Below are 15325 nucleotides of genomic sequence, written 5' to 3'. Positions count from 1 at the left end.
AGCCAACGCATTTGCAGTTCTCTCGAAGACAGTGCAAATGACTTTGACATGGTGCGGCAAGAACTTTGCGGCCGGCAATTAGATTCAGTGTTGCGGGCAAAAGGGCACGCAATGCAATGCAAGATTTTGTTATAGCCGCCATTTCGTTATCTGCTCTCGCTAAAACCTATGTGCCCCAAAAATCGCCTAAAGCAATGAGGCGACTATCCTGCCGCTTTCTGAACTTTACCTGCCGCCATATAATGAAAGCCTCCACAAAATGATATAAACACCCTTACTTCCCCGTCTTGAAGATGTGCTACGTGAAAAACGCTTCTAATAATGTCACTACACTTGAATTCAGGTATATCGAACTCAAAGCAGATCGCGAAACAAGCGACAATAAGCGTGTTTATCTGTAACCTACAAGCAACAATACACTGCACAAAACTAGTGAGGCATTTCTTACAGCGACGTGCAGCCCACCAGCGTGCGGGAAGTGCACCGCTCGCTAGGCGTTGCTCGGCCTAACCTGCTGCACATCGAAGTCGCAGCAGACGGTGCTTTCCAAGAAGCCATTGCCTTTCAGAGGTTGTCTGACCCTCTTAGCAGTAAACTATAAACAGAATATTTTCACCGTAAGAATGGTACAGTTTGTTCCAGCAACACCTCCAGGAGACCGAAGCCCAGCAGGCAAGGGCAGCCGCTAGGCTTTCTTAGGTTGTCTTAACCACATGAAAGCGAGGTGATAGAAGAGGTCCATTAGGAGAAACACCACTTGCCACAAGTTCGATAAACGCGCAAAACGGTGGTACATTTTTGCACGGGACTTTCAAAGCAATGTCCCGACTGTTCGATATACAGAATAGTGCATTATTTTCTCAATAGTATTACCTTATTACAAATATGATCAGAACCACAAGGGTATAAAGCAGAGCGAAAAAATACAGGACGGAGGCCTCGCCTGTGAACACTATTTTGCCAGAAGCAAATATGAGAAGAGTGACGCGCGGGTGCTCCGGGCGGTAGATCAGTCCCGGATACAAAAAATGCTGCGGCAAAGACGCGGCTATTTCAGTGCACATCCATGACGAGCTGATTGTGAGAAAAAGCTCAAGGCTTGCGCGCGGCTATATCTGGCCAAACATCTTCAAAAAGATGCAGTGCTTGCCTGTATTTGTTGCCCTGCTTTTCTGTCTTCGCCTTGATAGCCATGAGCGGCTTGTCAATGCCCTCAGCACGGAGGGCTTCCTCTATGGCCGCATAAACTTTGGTGTTCCGCTTTGTGCTGCGAAGGTCGCAGAGGTGCTCTTGCCACAATCTTCTGAGCACGAATTTCTCGAACTCTGTCCACTGAGCTCGATTTCTGCCATCTGTTTCGGCCATTGCGCATCCACAATTAAAATCGAAAATTTTGCGGACAGCTGCTGGGCTGTCGCGGACTTGTAGCACGTCCCCGACTCTCCGAAGGGGAACACTATTGCGTGCAGGTTCAAACAAAGAGATCAAACGAAACAGCCGTATTTTTAATTTAAAGGAAAGGGGGCCAATAAGAAACGCACTCATCAACATGAAAAACACTCAACAGGTGTACAACACTACAGAATGAAGAAAAGAGTTCACCAAGTACTGAGCATCCCAGGTGCAGCGGGAGTGCGTTGCAGACGGCAGACGAGGGCAGTTGTAGTGCGACGCGTCGCTAGCGCTGCGTCGAAGGAAGGCAGCCAGGTGGTATTGGGAGCGGAAAGGAACAGGGGGAGATGCTGGTGGTCTCTCGTCAAGAGCCCGAAGAGCTTGGCAGCAGCAGAAAGAAAGAGCGTGTCCAGGACCCGTCGACGGCGTCGTGAAATGCTGGAGGCGCAAAGCAGGCTATCCAAGAGTGCCTTACAGCAACACGGACCCGCAGTCCATTGGCTGCCACCTCCACACTTGTAGAGAATGCAGTTGGCTTGCGTTGGTGGTCGAAGGGAGGTCATGGCAGCACGGACCCGCCTCACGGCTGCCACCTCCACGCTTGAATGACCTGAGCTCTGCTGCGCTGTATTCCTTTACACCTCGGTTTTCTGGTACGTCAGCTCTTCGTTCCTCGTGCATGCCACACTCTTTGTCGCCGTCAGGATGCTGGGCTTCTCTCAGCTGTGCAACGCAATGCATCCACAAATCCTCCGCAGATGTGTTGTGCAGCTCACACATGCCACCTCTTCGAAGTTTTTCCACATAGAAAAAACTGCCGTTGATGCTCAATGGCAATGCACTTTGTAATTGAGCTAGCATGACACTGCTCATGGTAGAGTATGGGCTGAGAACCCGCACTATCAACCAATTCGATAAGTCTTCAGCAATGGATAGATGTCCCTGAACGCTTCATGTATTGCGTCCTGTGTTTTGCTTCCTGCATGAAAAATAAGGTCGTCAGCAATAATGACCTTGCGGCCGGCAATTATATTCAGTGTTGCGGGCAAAAGGCCACGCAATGCAATATAAGATTTTGTTATAGCAGCCATGTCGTTATCTGCTCTCTTGCTAAAACCTATGTGTTCCAAAAATCGCCTAAAGCAATGAGGCGACTATCATGCGGCTTTCTGAACTTTACTTGCCGCCATATAATGAAAGCTTCCACAAAATGATATAAGCACCCTTACTTCCCCGTCTTGAAAATGTGCTCCACGAAAAACACGTCCAATAATGTCACTACACTTGAATTCAGGTACAGTTGAGCCTCGATATAACGAAATTCTTACATCGCGAATTTCGTTACGTCGAGGTTCCCATGTTTCAGCCGTCCAAATAAAGTAAAACTGGTTCATGTAACACTGCTAGTTGATGGGAAGTGGTAAATCACTTATTGAGGAAACACGCAAGAAAATCTAGTAATAGTGGCGCTATAAGGGGCACCGGATGTTTTTTTCTATATCAGGAGCATAATCAGTGATAGCAAACGGACGCGACGGGATGATTTTTCTCCGTGTGCGCATAGCAAAGAACGAGCGCAGCGCCTAGTACTCGAAGCCACCACAAGATGTCGCCACGGGTATCATAGTCGGCATGAAACATTTGCAGACGGGAACGCATCAATGGAGAGAGAGAGAAGAAAAAACTTCCGCATTGCTCACGCCGGCGCGTCTGCCTTGGGCGTGGCAATCATGGCTCGTTCTTGCAGACGGTGGGTTTGCGCTCGCGACGAAGTGCTTGGTGAACGCTTGTGTGACGGTTAAGTGAACAATTTCTATCAGTGCTTAATTACGTCGCTTTTCCTGCTCTGCACTTTATTTTATTCGCTGTATTCGACCAGGGCACTTTTTTTTCACCACTCAACCGTTTTAAACGGACGGCCATACTAGCTCCAATAAAGTTTGTCAACACTGAAGACATTTTTCTACGAGGACATTGCAAGCAAAAAAAATAATAAAGCGGATGCTGCAAGAAAATTCGGCTTAATAACTCAATGGTCGTGTTATTCATGGAATTACGACGCCATTTCATGAATGCTAAAAAATGTTTATTGGAACTTTGGAGTACATGCAGTCGACCCAGTTCATGTGGCAGCAAAGAACTCCGTTAACTTCATCTGCCGCTTTTTAATAAGCGTCGGCGTTATAAGGCGCTCGTATGTTGACAGGGCTACCAAGGCCTGCTCATGTGACTGCGTGCCTGTGTACGCACGCAGGACATCCAGCGCATCCATGACTTGCGTCGGTGTAGGCGTGCTGCTTGCCACATGGGCGTCTTGGTCAGAGTCGTCGTCCTCCATTCCAGTGTTGGTGACACTCTGCATTATTGTCTCATCATCCAGCTCTTCGGTTGTAAGAGCAGAAGCGTCACTGAAAACAGTCCTCAAGCGTCACGTCTCTGGGAGCACCACCCTGATCGTAGAGCAGCTGCCACGAGTCACCGGCGTCTGTGGTGGATGGCATGCTTTCGTCGTCATCATTCGCTTCGCAATACAGTTCTTGGTTTGAGTGCATGCTTTCCTTGAAGCCCACCTTTCTGAAGCAGTTAGTTATAATCTCGCTGCTTGTCGACTCCCATGACCGCGATAGCATCTCCAGGGCCATGAACACGTCGATTTTGGTCTCTCTTTTGAGCTCTATGTTGAGCAGCAGCCTTTCAATGACCCGCTTGCGGTACGAGCACTTGACGCTGTTAATAATACCCTGGTCCAGTGGTTGTATCAGGGAGGTGCAATTTGCGGGAAAATATTCCAGCTGAACGTTAGTGAGCGCACAGTCTTGAATATGATGCGCGGAGCAATTGTCCACAAGTAGGCAGATGCTTCTTTCCTGCTTGCGCATTTCAGCATCCAAGTCCTAGAGCCATTTAGTGAACAAATCCCGCGTCATCCACGCCTTCGTGTTTGACGTGCATTTCACCGGCATTGTTTTCTTGCCGCTAAAGCAGCGCGGCTTCTCACCTGTTCCAATTACGAATGGCACGCATTTATCGCTGCCATTCATGTTGGCACAGAAAAGAAAAGTCAAACGCTGCTTACTGTGTTTGCCACCATGGCACTTTTCATTTCGCAGAGGCAATGTTTTTTTTGGCAACAGCCGATAGAAAAATGCCGTCTCCTCGGCATTGTAAATGTCGGCGAAGTCGAAACGTGCCAATATGCCCGGGGCATGATCACGCAGCCAGTTGGCTGCTCTAATCTCGTTCGCATCTGCCGACTCGCCGCTGGCCACCTTTCCAACAATGCTGTGCCTCTCATTAAATCGTTGCAGCCACCCGCTGCTGGCCTTGAAGTTGTCGCAATCAAGAATGCAAGCGAAGTTCAGGTCCTTCTGTCTTAGAATGGCCCCGCTCAATGGCATGTTTTTGGCACGCATATCCAAAAACCATTTGAAGAGGGCTTTTCTACGTCGACGTAGCTTGCCTCCTTTAATCTTTTCCGCTGCAGGCCCGAGCCACCTGCACTAGCAGCAGTCATAATGCTGTCTTTCAATTTCAAAATCATTGACAGTGAACTCTGCGAAAGTGCATACCTCTCGGCAACAGTCTTCTTCTTTTCGCCATTCATTACTTCAGTGATGATGTTGGCTTTCACGTCCATAGACAAAACTTTTCTCTTGCGAGGAGCGCCCATTTTGGACAGAAAACGCACTGCACGATGAACGGAGATCCAAGTCGAAGAAATGCTGCTCCTGTTCGTAGGCTTCAACAAAGCGAGCTCGCTCAACAATAGAGTGACTCGCTTTGGCAGCAAAAAAAAACGCACTGCACGATGAACGGAGCCAAGTCGAAGAAACGCTGCTGCTGTTTGTAGGCTTCAGCAAAGCTAGCTCGCTCAACAACAGAGTGACTCACTTTGGCAGCAAAAAAAACGCACTGCACGATGAACGGAGCCAAGTCGAAGAAACGCTGCTGCTGTTTATAGGCTTTAGCAAAGCGAGCTCGCTCAACAACAGAGTGACTCGCTTTGGCAGCCTCCTTAGGCCTCATGCACGCGTATTTCCGGTTTGCGCTTTCACGTTCCGAGTCTCCGACTGGCCAGTGGCGCCATGTCGTGACGCGTCCTGAAACGTCCGTGCCGCGGGTTTTGCATGCGCACGACAGATGACGCGGTGGTTCGTTCCTATCATCATCATGTTTTGCTCGAAGATTCCCAGACTGCCGGCAAAATTGGCGCGTAAAAGGGCAAATACAAAATGCGTTTTGTCTCGGCTGAGGTTTTAGCTCTCAACCGATTGTCAAGGTCACTCCTGGCACATGCATGCGATGCGGAGACTTCGTTACATCGAAAGCACGGCACAATATTACTTCGTTAAATTGCGAAAAAAAATACATGGTTTTCAATGGGGAAGTGATTGGGCAATGAAAAAAATGTGTTACATTCCGAATTTCGTTACATTTAGGTTCGTTACATCGAGGTTCGACTGTATATCGAACTCAAAGCAAATCGCGAAACAGTTTGATATATGATAATTCGATACATAAAAGCGACAATAAGCATGTTTATCTGTAACCTACAAGCAACAATGCACTGCACAAAACTAGTGAGGCATTTCTTACAGTGATGTGCGGCCCACCAGCATGCGGGAAGTGCACCGCTCCCTAGGCGTTGCTCGGCCTAACCTGCTGCACATCGAAGTCGCAGCATACGATGCTTCGCAACACGCCATTGCCTGTCAGAGGTTGTCTGACCCTCTTAGCAGTAAACTATAAACAGAATATTTTAATCACAAGAATGGTACAGTTTGTTCCAGCAACACCTCCAGGAGACCGAAGCTCAGCAGGCAAGGGCAGCCGCTAGGCATTCTTAGGTTGTCTTAACTGCATGAAAGCGAGGTGATAGAAGAGGTCCATTAGGAGAAACACCACTTGCCACAAGTTCCATAAACGCGCAAAACACTGGTACATTTTTGCACGGGACTTTCAAAGCAATGTCCCAACTGTTCGATATACAGAAGAACGCATTATTTTCTCAATAGTGTTACCTTATTACAAATGATCAGAACCACAAGGGTATAAAGCAGAGCTAAAAAGTACAGGACAGAGGCCTCACCTATGAACACTATTTTTCCAGAAGCAAATATGAGAAGAGTGACGCGGTGGCGCTCTGGGCGGTAGGTCAGTCTCGGAGAGAAAAAATGCTGTGGCAAAGACGCGGCTATTTCTGTGCGCATCCACGACGAGCTGATTGTGAGAAAAAGCTCGAGGCTTACGCGCGGCTTTACGTGGCCAAACATCTTGAAAAAGTTCCAGTGCTTGCGTGTATTTGTTGCCCAGATTTTCTTTGTCTTGTTAGCCTTCAGTGGCTTGTCAATGTATGAGCACGGAGGGCTTCCTTCATGGCCGCATAAACTTTGGTGTTCCGCTTTGTGCGACGAAAGTCGCAGAGGTGGTCTTGCCACACTCTTATGAGCACGAATGTCTCGAACTCTGACCACTGAGCTCGATTTCTGCCATCTGTTTCGGCCGTTGCGCATCCACAATTAAAACAAAATCGAAAATTTTGCGGACAGCTGCTGGGCTGTCGCGGACTGGTACCGCGTCTCCGACTTGACGGGGAACGCTATTGCGTGCAGGTTCGAACAAAGAGATCAAACGAAACTAAGCCGTATTTTTAATTTAAAGGAAAGGGGGCCAATAAGAAATGCACAGGCCATCAAGAAAAACACACTCAACAGGCGTACAACACTACAGAATAAAGAAAAGAGTTCACCAAGTACTGAGCATCCCAGGTACAGCGGGGGTGCGTTGCGGACAGGGCAGACGAGGGTGGTTGTAGTGCGACGCGTCACTAGCGCTGCGTTGAAGGAAGGCAGCCAGGTGGTATTGGGAGCACAAAGGAACACAGGGAGATGCTGGTGGTCTCTCGTCAAGAGCCCGAAGAGCTTGGGAGCAGCAGAAAGAACGAGCGTGCCCAGGACCCGTCGACGGCGTCGTGAAACGCCGGAGACTTAAAGCAGGCTATCCAAGAGTGCCTTTCAGCAACACGGACCCTCATTCCATAGGCTGCCGCCTCCACACTTGTAGAGAATGCAGTTGGCTTGCGTTGGTGGTCCAAGGGAGGTCATGGCAGCACGGACCCGTCTGACGGCTGCCACCTCCACGCTTGACCCGAGCTCCGCTGCGCTGTATTCCTTTACACCTCGGTTTTCTGGCACGTGAGCTCTTTGTTCCTCGTGCTTGCCACACTCTTTGTCGCCGTCGCCTTGCATAGACCCTTCTCATGCAGGATGTTGGGCTTCTCTCAGCTGTGCGACGCAATGCATCCACTAATCCTCCGCAGATGTGTTGTGCAGCTCACATATGCCACCTCTTCGAAGTTTTTCCACATAGAAAAACTGCCGTTGATGCTCAGTGGCGATGCACTTTGTAATTGAGCTACCATGACACTGCTCATGGTAGAGTATGGGCTGAGAACCCGCACTATCAACCAATTTATAAGTCTTCAGCAGTGGATAGATGTCCTTGAATGCTTCGTTAATTTCTTCCTCTGTTTTGCTGCCTGCATGAAAAACAAGGTTTAGTCAGCAGTGATCACCTTGCGGCCTGCAATTATATTCAGTGGTGCTGGCAAAAGGCCACGCAATGCAATATAAGATTTTGTTATAGCCGCCATGTCATTATCTGCTCTCTTGCTAAAACCTATGTGTTCCAAAAATCGCCTAATGGAATGAGGCGACTATCATGCGGCTTTCTGAACTTTACTTGCTGCCATATAATGAAAGCTTCCACAAAATGATATAGCACCCTTACTTCCCCGTCTTGAAAATGTGCACGAAAAACACGTCCAATAATGTCACTACACTTGAATTCAGGTATATCGAACTCAAAGCAGATCGCGAAACAGTTTGATATATGATAATTCGATGCAATAAAGCGACAATAAGCGTGTTTATCTGTAACCTGCAAGCAACAATGCACTGCACAAAACTAGTGAGGCATTTCTTACAGTGATGTGCGGCCCACCAGCATGCGGGAAGTGCACCGCTCCCTAGGCGTTGCTCGGCCTAACCTGCTGCACTTCGAAGTCGCAGCAGACGGTGCTTTCCAAGAAGCCATTGCCTTTCAGAGGTTGTCTGACCCTCTTAGCAGTAAACTATAAACAGAATATTTTAATCACAAGAATGGTACAGTTTGTTCCAGCAACACCTCCAGGAGACCGAAGCTCAGCAGGCAAGGGCAGCCGCTAGGCATTCTTAGGTTGTCTTAACTGCATGAAAGCGAGGTGATAGAAGAGGTCCATTAGGAGAAACACCACTTGCCACAAGTTCCATAAACGCGCAAAACACTGGTACATTTTTGCACGGGACTTTCAAAGCAATGTCCCAACTGTTCGATATACAGAAGAACGCATTATTTTCTCAATAGTGTTACCTTATTACAAATGATCAGAACCACAAGGGTATAAAGCAGAGCTAAAAAGTGCAGGACAGAGGCCTCACCTATGAACACTATTTTTCCAGAAGCAAATATGAGAAGAGTGACGCGGTGGCGCTCTGGGCGGTAGATCAGTCTCGGAGAGAAAAAATGCTGTGGCAAAGACGCGGCTATTTCTGTGCGCATCCACGACGAGCTGATTGTGAGAAAAAGCTCGAGGCTTACGCGCGGCTTTACGTGGCCAAACATCTTGAAAAAGTTCCAGTGCTTGCCTGTATTTGTTGCCCAGATTTTCTTTGTCTTGTTAGCCTTCAGTGGCTTGTCAATGCATGAGCACGGAGGGCTTCCTTCATGGCCGCATAAACCTCGGTGTTCCGCTTTGTGCGGCGAAAGTCGCAGAGGTGGTCTTGCCACACTCTCATGAGCACGAATGTCTCGAACTCTGTCCACTGAGCTCGATTTCTGCCATCTGTTTCGGCCGTTGCGCATCCACAATTAAAACAAAATCGAAAATTTTGCCGACAGCTGCTGGGCTCTCGAGGACTGGTAGCGCGTCCCTGACTTTCCAAAGGGGAACGCTATTGCGTGCAGGTTCAAACAAAGAGATCAAACGAAAGTAAGCCGTATTTGTAATTTAAAGAAAGGAAAGGGGGCCAATAAGAAACGCACACGCCAACAAGAAAAACACTCAGCACGCGTACAACACTACAGAATAAAGAAAAGAGTTCACCAAGTACTGAGCATCCCAGGCGCAGCGGGGGTGGTTGTAGTGCGACGCGTCGCTGGCGCTGCTTTGAAGGAAGGCATTCAGGCTGTATTGGGAGCAGAGAGGAACACAGGGCGATGCCGGTGGTCTCTCGTCAAGAGCCCGAAGAGCTTGGCAGCAGCAGAAAGAACGAGCGTATCCAGGTCCCGTCGACGGCATCATGAAACGCCGGAGGCTTAAGGCTATCCAAGAGTGCCTTACAGAAACACGGATCCTCAGTCCATCGGCTGGCACCTCCACACTTGCAGAGAATGCAGTAGGCTTGCGTCGGTGGTCCAAGGGAGGTCATGGCAGCACGGACCCAACGTCTGACGGCTGCCACCTCCACTCTTGAATGACCCGAGCTCCACTGCGCTGCATTCCTTTACACCTCGTTTTTCTGGCACGTCAGCTCTTCGTTCCTCGTGCTTGCATAGACTTCTCATGCAGGATGCTGGGCTTCTCTCAGCTGTGCGACGCAATGCATCCACAAATCCTCCGCAGATGTGTTGTGCAGCTCACATATGCCACCTCTTCGAAGTTTTTTCACATAGAAAAAACTGCCGTCGATGCTTAATGGCAACGCACTTTATAATTGAGCTACCATGACACTGCTCATGGTAGAGTATGGGCTGAGAACCCGCACTCTCAACCAATGTGATAAGTCTTCAGCAGTGGATAGATGTCCCTGAACGCTTCATATATTGCATCCTTTGTTTTGCTTCCTGCATGAAAAACAAGGTTTAGTCAGCAATAATGACCTTGCGGCCGGCAATTAGATTCATTGTTGTGGGCAAAAGGGCACGCAATGCAATATAAGATTTTGTGATAGCCGCCATGTTATCTGCTCTCTCGCTAAAACCTGTGTTCCAAAAATCGCCTAAAGCAATGAGGCGACTATCATGCGGCTTTCTGAACTTTACTTGCCGCCATATAATGAAAGCTTCCACAAAATGATATAAGCACCCTTACTTCCCCGTCTTGAAAATGTGCTCCACGAAAAACACGTCCAATAATGTCACTACACTTGAATTCAGGTACAGTTGAGCCTCGATATAACGAAATTCTTACATCGCGAATTTCGTTACGTCGAGGTTCCCATGTTTCAGCCGTCCAAATAAAGTAAAACTGGTTCATGTAACACTGCTAGTTGATGGGAAGTGGTAAATCACTTATTGAGGAAACACGCAAGAAAATCTAGTAATAGTGGCGCTATAAGGGGCACCGGATATTTTTTTCTATATCAGGAGCATAATCAGTGATAGCAAACGGACGCGACGGGATGATTTTTCTCCGTGTGCGCATAGCAAAGAACGAGCGCAGCGCCTAGTACTCGAAGCCACCACAAGATGTCGCCACGGGTATCATAGTCGGCATGAAACATTTGCAGACGGGAACGCATCAATGGAGAGAGAGAGAAGAAAAAACTTCCGCATTGCTCACGCCGGCGCGTCTGCCTTGGGCGTGGCAATCATGGCTCGTTCTTGCAGACGGTGGGTTTGCGCTCGCGACGAAGTGCTTGGTGAACGCTTGTGTGACGGTTAAGTGAACAATTTCTATCAGTGCTTAATTACGTCGCTTTTCCTGCTCTGCACTTTATTTTATTCGCTGTATTCGACCAGGGCACTTTTTTTTTCACCACTCAACCGTTTTAAACGGACGGCCATACTAGCTCCAATAAAGTTTGTCAACACTGAAGACATTTTTCTACGAGGACATTGCAAGCAAAAAAAATAATAAAGCGGATGCTGCAAGAAAATTCGGCTTATTAACTCAATGGTCGTGTTATTCATGGAATTACGACGCCATTTCATGAATGCTAAAAAATGTTTATTGGAACTTTGGAGTACATGCAGTCGACCCAGTTCATGTGGCAGCAAAGAACTCCGTTAACTTCATCTGCCGCTTTTTAATAAGCGTCGGCGTTATAAGGGTCGTAGGTTGACAGGGCTACCAAGGCCTGCTCATGTGACTGCGTGCCTGTGTACGCACGCAGGACATCCAGCGCATCCATGACTTGCGTCGGTGTAGGCGTGCTGCTTGCCACATGGGCGTCTTGGTCAGAGTCGTCGTCCTCCATTCCAGTGTCGGTGACACTCTGCATTATTGTCTCATCATCCAGCTCTTCGGTTGTAAGAGCAGAAGCGTCACTGAAAACAGTCCTCAAGCGTCACGTCTCTGGGAGCACCACCCTGATCGTAGAGCAGCTGCCACGAGTCACCGGCGTCTGTGGTGGATGGCATGCTTTCGTCGTCATCATTCGCTTCGCAATACAGTTCTTGGTTTGAGTGGATGCTTTCCTTGAAGCCCACCTTTCTGAAGCAGTTAGTTATAATCTCGCTGCTTGTCGACTCCCATGACCGCGATAGCATCTCCAGGGCCATGAACACGTCGATTTTGGTCTCTCTTTTGAGCTCTATGTTGAGCAGCAGCCTTTCAATGACCCGCTTGCGGTACGAGCACTTGACGCTGTTAATAATACCCTGGTCCAGTGGTTGTATCAGGGAGGTGCAATTTGCGGGAAAATATTCCAGCTGAACGTTAGTGAGCGCACAGTCTTGAATATGATGCGCGGAGCAATTGTCCACAAGTAGGCAGATGCTTCTTTCCTGCTTGCGCATTTCAGCATCCAAGTCCTTGAGCCATTTAGTGAACAAATCCCGCGTCATCCACGCCTTCGTGTTTGACGTGTATTTCACCGGCATTGTTTTCTTGCCGCTAAAGCAGCGCGGCTTCTCACTTGTTCCAATTACGAATGGCGCGCGTTTATCGCTGCCATTCATGCTGGCACAGAAAAGAAAAGTCAAACGCTGCTTACTGTGTTTGCCACCATGGCACTTTTCATTTCGCAGAGGCAATGTTTTTTTTGGCAACAGCCGATAGAAAAATGCCGTCTCCTCGGCATTGTAAATGTCGGCGAAGTCGAAACGTGCCAATATGCCCGGGACATGATCACGCAGCCAGTTGGTTGCTCTAATCTCGTTGGCGTCTGCCGACTCGCCGCTGGCCACCTTTCCAACAATGCTGTGCCTCGCATTAAATCGTTGCAGCCACCCGCTGCTGGCCTTGAAGTTGTCGCAACCAAGAATGCAAGCGAAGTTCAGGTCCTTCTGTCTTAGAATGGCCCCGCTCAATGGCATGTTTTTGGCACGCATATCCAAAAACCATTTGAAGAGGGCTTTTCTACGTCGACGTAGCTTGCCTCCTTTAATCTTTTCCGCTGCAGGCCCGAGCCACCTGCACTAGCAGCAGTCATAATGCTGTCTTTCAATTTCAAAATCATTGACAGTGAACTCTGCGAAAGTGCATACCTCTCGGCAACAGTCTTCTTCTTTTCGCCATTCATTACTTCAGTGATGATGTTGGCTTTCACGTCCATAGACAAAACTTTTCTCTTGCGAGGAGCGCCCATTTTGGACAGAAAACGCACTGCACGATGAACGCAGCCAAGTCGAAGAAATGCTGCTCCTGTTCGTAGGCTTCAACAAAGCGAGCTCGCTCAACAATAGAGTGACTCGCTTTGGCAGCAAAAAAACGCACTGCACGATGAACGGAGCCAAGTCGAAGAAACTCTGCTGCTGTTTGTAGGCTTCAGCAAAGCTAGCTCGCTCAACAACAGAGTGACTCGCTTTGGCAGCAAAAAAAACGCACTGCACGATGAACGGAGCCAAGTCGAAGAAACGCTGCTGCTGTTTGTAGGCTTTAGCAAAGCGAGCTCGCTCAACAACAGAGTGACTCGCTTTGGCAGCCTCCTTAGGCCTCATGCACGCGTATTTCCGGTTTGCGCTTTCACGTTCCGAGTCTCCGACTGGCCAGTGGCGCCATGTCGTGACGCGTCCTCAAACGTCCGTGCCGCGGGTTTTGCATGCGCACGACAGATGACGCGGCGGTTCGTTCCTATCATCATCATGTTTTGCTCGAAGATTCCCAGACTGCCGGCAAAATTGGCGCGTAAAAGGGCAAATACAAAATGCGTTTTGTCTCGGCTGAGGTTTTAGCTCTCAACCGATTGTCAAGGTCACTCCTGGCACATGCATGCGATGCGGAGACTTTGTTACATCGAAAGCACGGCACAATATTACTTCGTTAAATTGCGAAAAAAAATACATGGTTTTCAATGGGGAAGTGATTGGGCAATGAAAAAAATGTGTTACATTCCGAATTTCGTTACATTTAGGTTCGTTACATCGAGGTTCGACTGTATATCGAACTCAAAGCAAATCGCGAAACAGTTTGAGATATGATAATTCGATTCATAAAACCGACAATAAGCATGTTTATCTGTAACCTACAAGCAACAATGCACTGCACAAAACTAGTGAGGCATTTCTTACAGTGATGTGCGGCCCACCAGCATGCGGGAAGTGCACCGCTCCCTAGGCGTTGCTCGGCCTAACCTGCTGCACATCGAAGTCGCAGCATACGGTGCTTCGCAACACGCCATTGCCTGTCAGAGGTTGTCTGACCCTCTTAGCAGTAAACTATAAACAGAATATTTTAATCACAAGAATGGTACAGTTTGTTTCAGCAACACCTCCAGGAGACCGAAGCTCAGCAGGCAAGGGCAGCCGCTAGGCATTCTTAGGTTGTCTTAACTGCATGAAATCGAGGTGATAGAAGAGGTCCATTAGGAGAAACACCACTTGCCACAAGTTCCATAAACGCGCAAAACACTGGTACATTTTTGCACGGGACTTTCAAAGCAATGTCCCAACTGTTCGATATACAGAAGAACGCATTATTTTCTCAATAGTGTTACCTTATTACAAATGATCAGAACCACAAGGGTATAAAGCAGAGCTAAAAAGTACAGGACAGAGGCCTCACCTATGAACACTATTTTTCCAGAAGCAAATATGAGAAGAGTGACGCGGTGGCGCTCTGGGCGGTAGGTCAGTCTCGGAGAGAAAAAATGCTGTGGCAAAGACGCGGCTATTTCTGTGCGCATCCACGACGAGCTGATTGTGAGAAAAAGCTCGAGGCTTACGCGCGGCTTTACGTGGCCAAACATCTTGAAAAAGTTCCAGTGCTTGCGTGTATTTGTTGCCCAGATTTTCTTTGTCTTGTTAGCCTTCAGTGGCTTGTCAATGTATGAGCACGGAGGGCTTCCTTCATGGCCGCATAAACTTTGGTGTTCCGCTTTGTGCGACGAAAGTCGCAGAGGTGGTCTTGCCACACTCTTATGAGCACGAATGTCTCGAACTCTGACCACTGAGCTCGATTTCTGCCATCTGTTTCGGCCGTTGCGCATCCACAATTAAAACAAAATCGAAAATTTTGCGGACAGCTGCTGGGCTGTCGCGGACTGGTACCGCGTCTCCGACTTGACGGGGAACGCTATTGCGTGCAGGTTCGAACAAAGAGATCAAACGAAACTAAGCCGTATTTTTAATTTAAAGGAAAGGGGGCCAATAAGAAATGCACAGGCCAACAAGAAAAACACACTCAACAGGCGTACAACACTACAGAATAAAGAAAAGAGTTCACCAAGTACTGAGCATCCCAGGTACAGCGGGGGTGCGTTGTGGACAGGGCAGACGAGGGTGGTTGTAGTGCGACGCGTCACTAGCGCTGCGTTGAAGGAAGGCAGCCAGGTGGTATTGGGAGCACAAAGGAACACAGGGAGATGCTGGTGGTCTCTCGTCAAGAGCCCGAAGAGCTTGGGAGCAGCAGAAAGAACGAGCGTGCCCAGGACCCGTCGACGGCGTCGTGAAACGCCGGAGACTTAAAGCAGGCTATCCAAGAGTGCCTTTCAGCAACACGGACCCTCATTCC

General features: G+C 48.5%; 1 long non-coding RNA gene across 5 annotated transcripts in view; it reads left to right on the top strand.

Annotated features, from left to right (window-relative positions):
* The window catches only part of LOC144109645 (uncharacterized), a 255642-nt gene that overhangs the window by 27013 nt on the left and 213304 nt on the right, over positions 1-15325 (top strand). The window lies entirely within an intron of this gene.

Source organism: Amblyomma americanum, chromosome 1 (genome assembly GCF_052857255.1).
Source record: "Amblyomma americanum isolate KBUSLIRL-KWMA chromosome 1, ASM5285725v1, whole genome shotgun sequence".
Taxonomy (NCBI): Eukaryota; Metazoa; Arthropoda; class Arachnida; order Ixodida; family Ixodidae; genus Amblyomma; species Amblyomma americanum.
This window is presented reverse-complemented; position numbering and strand designations above follow the sequence as displayed.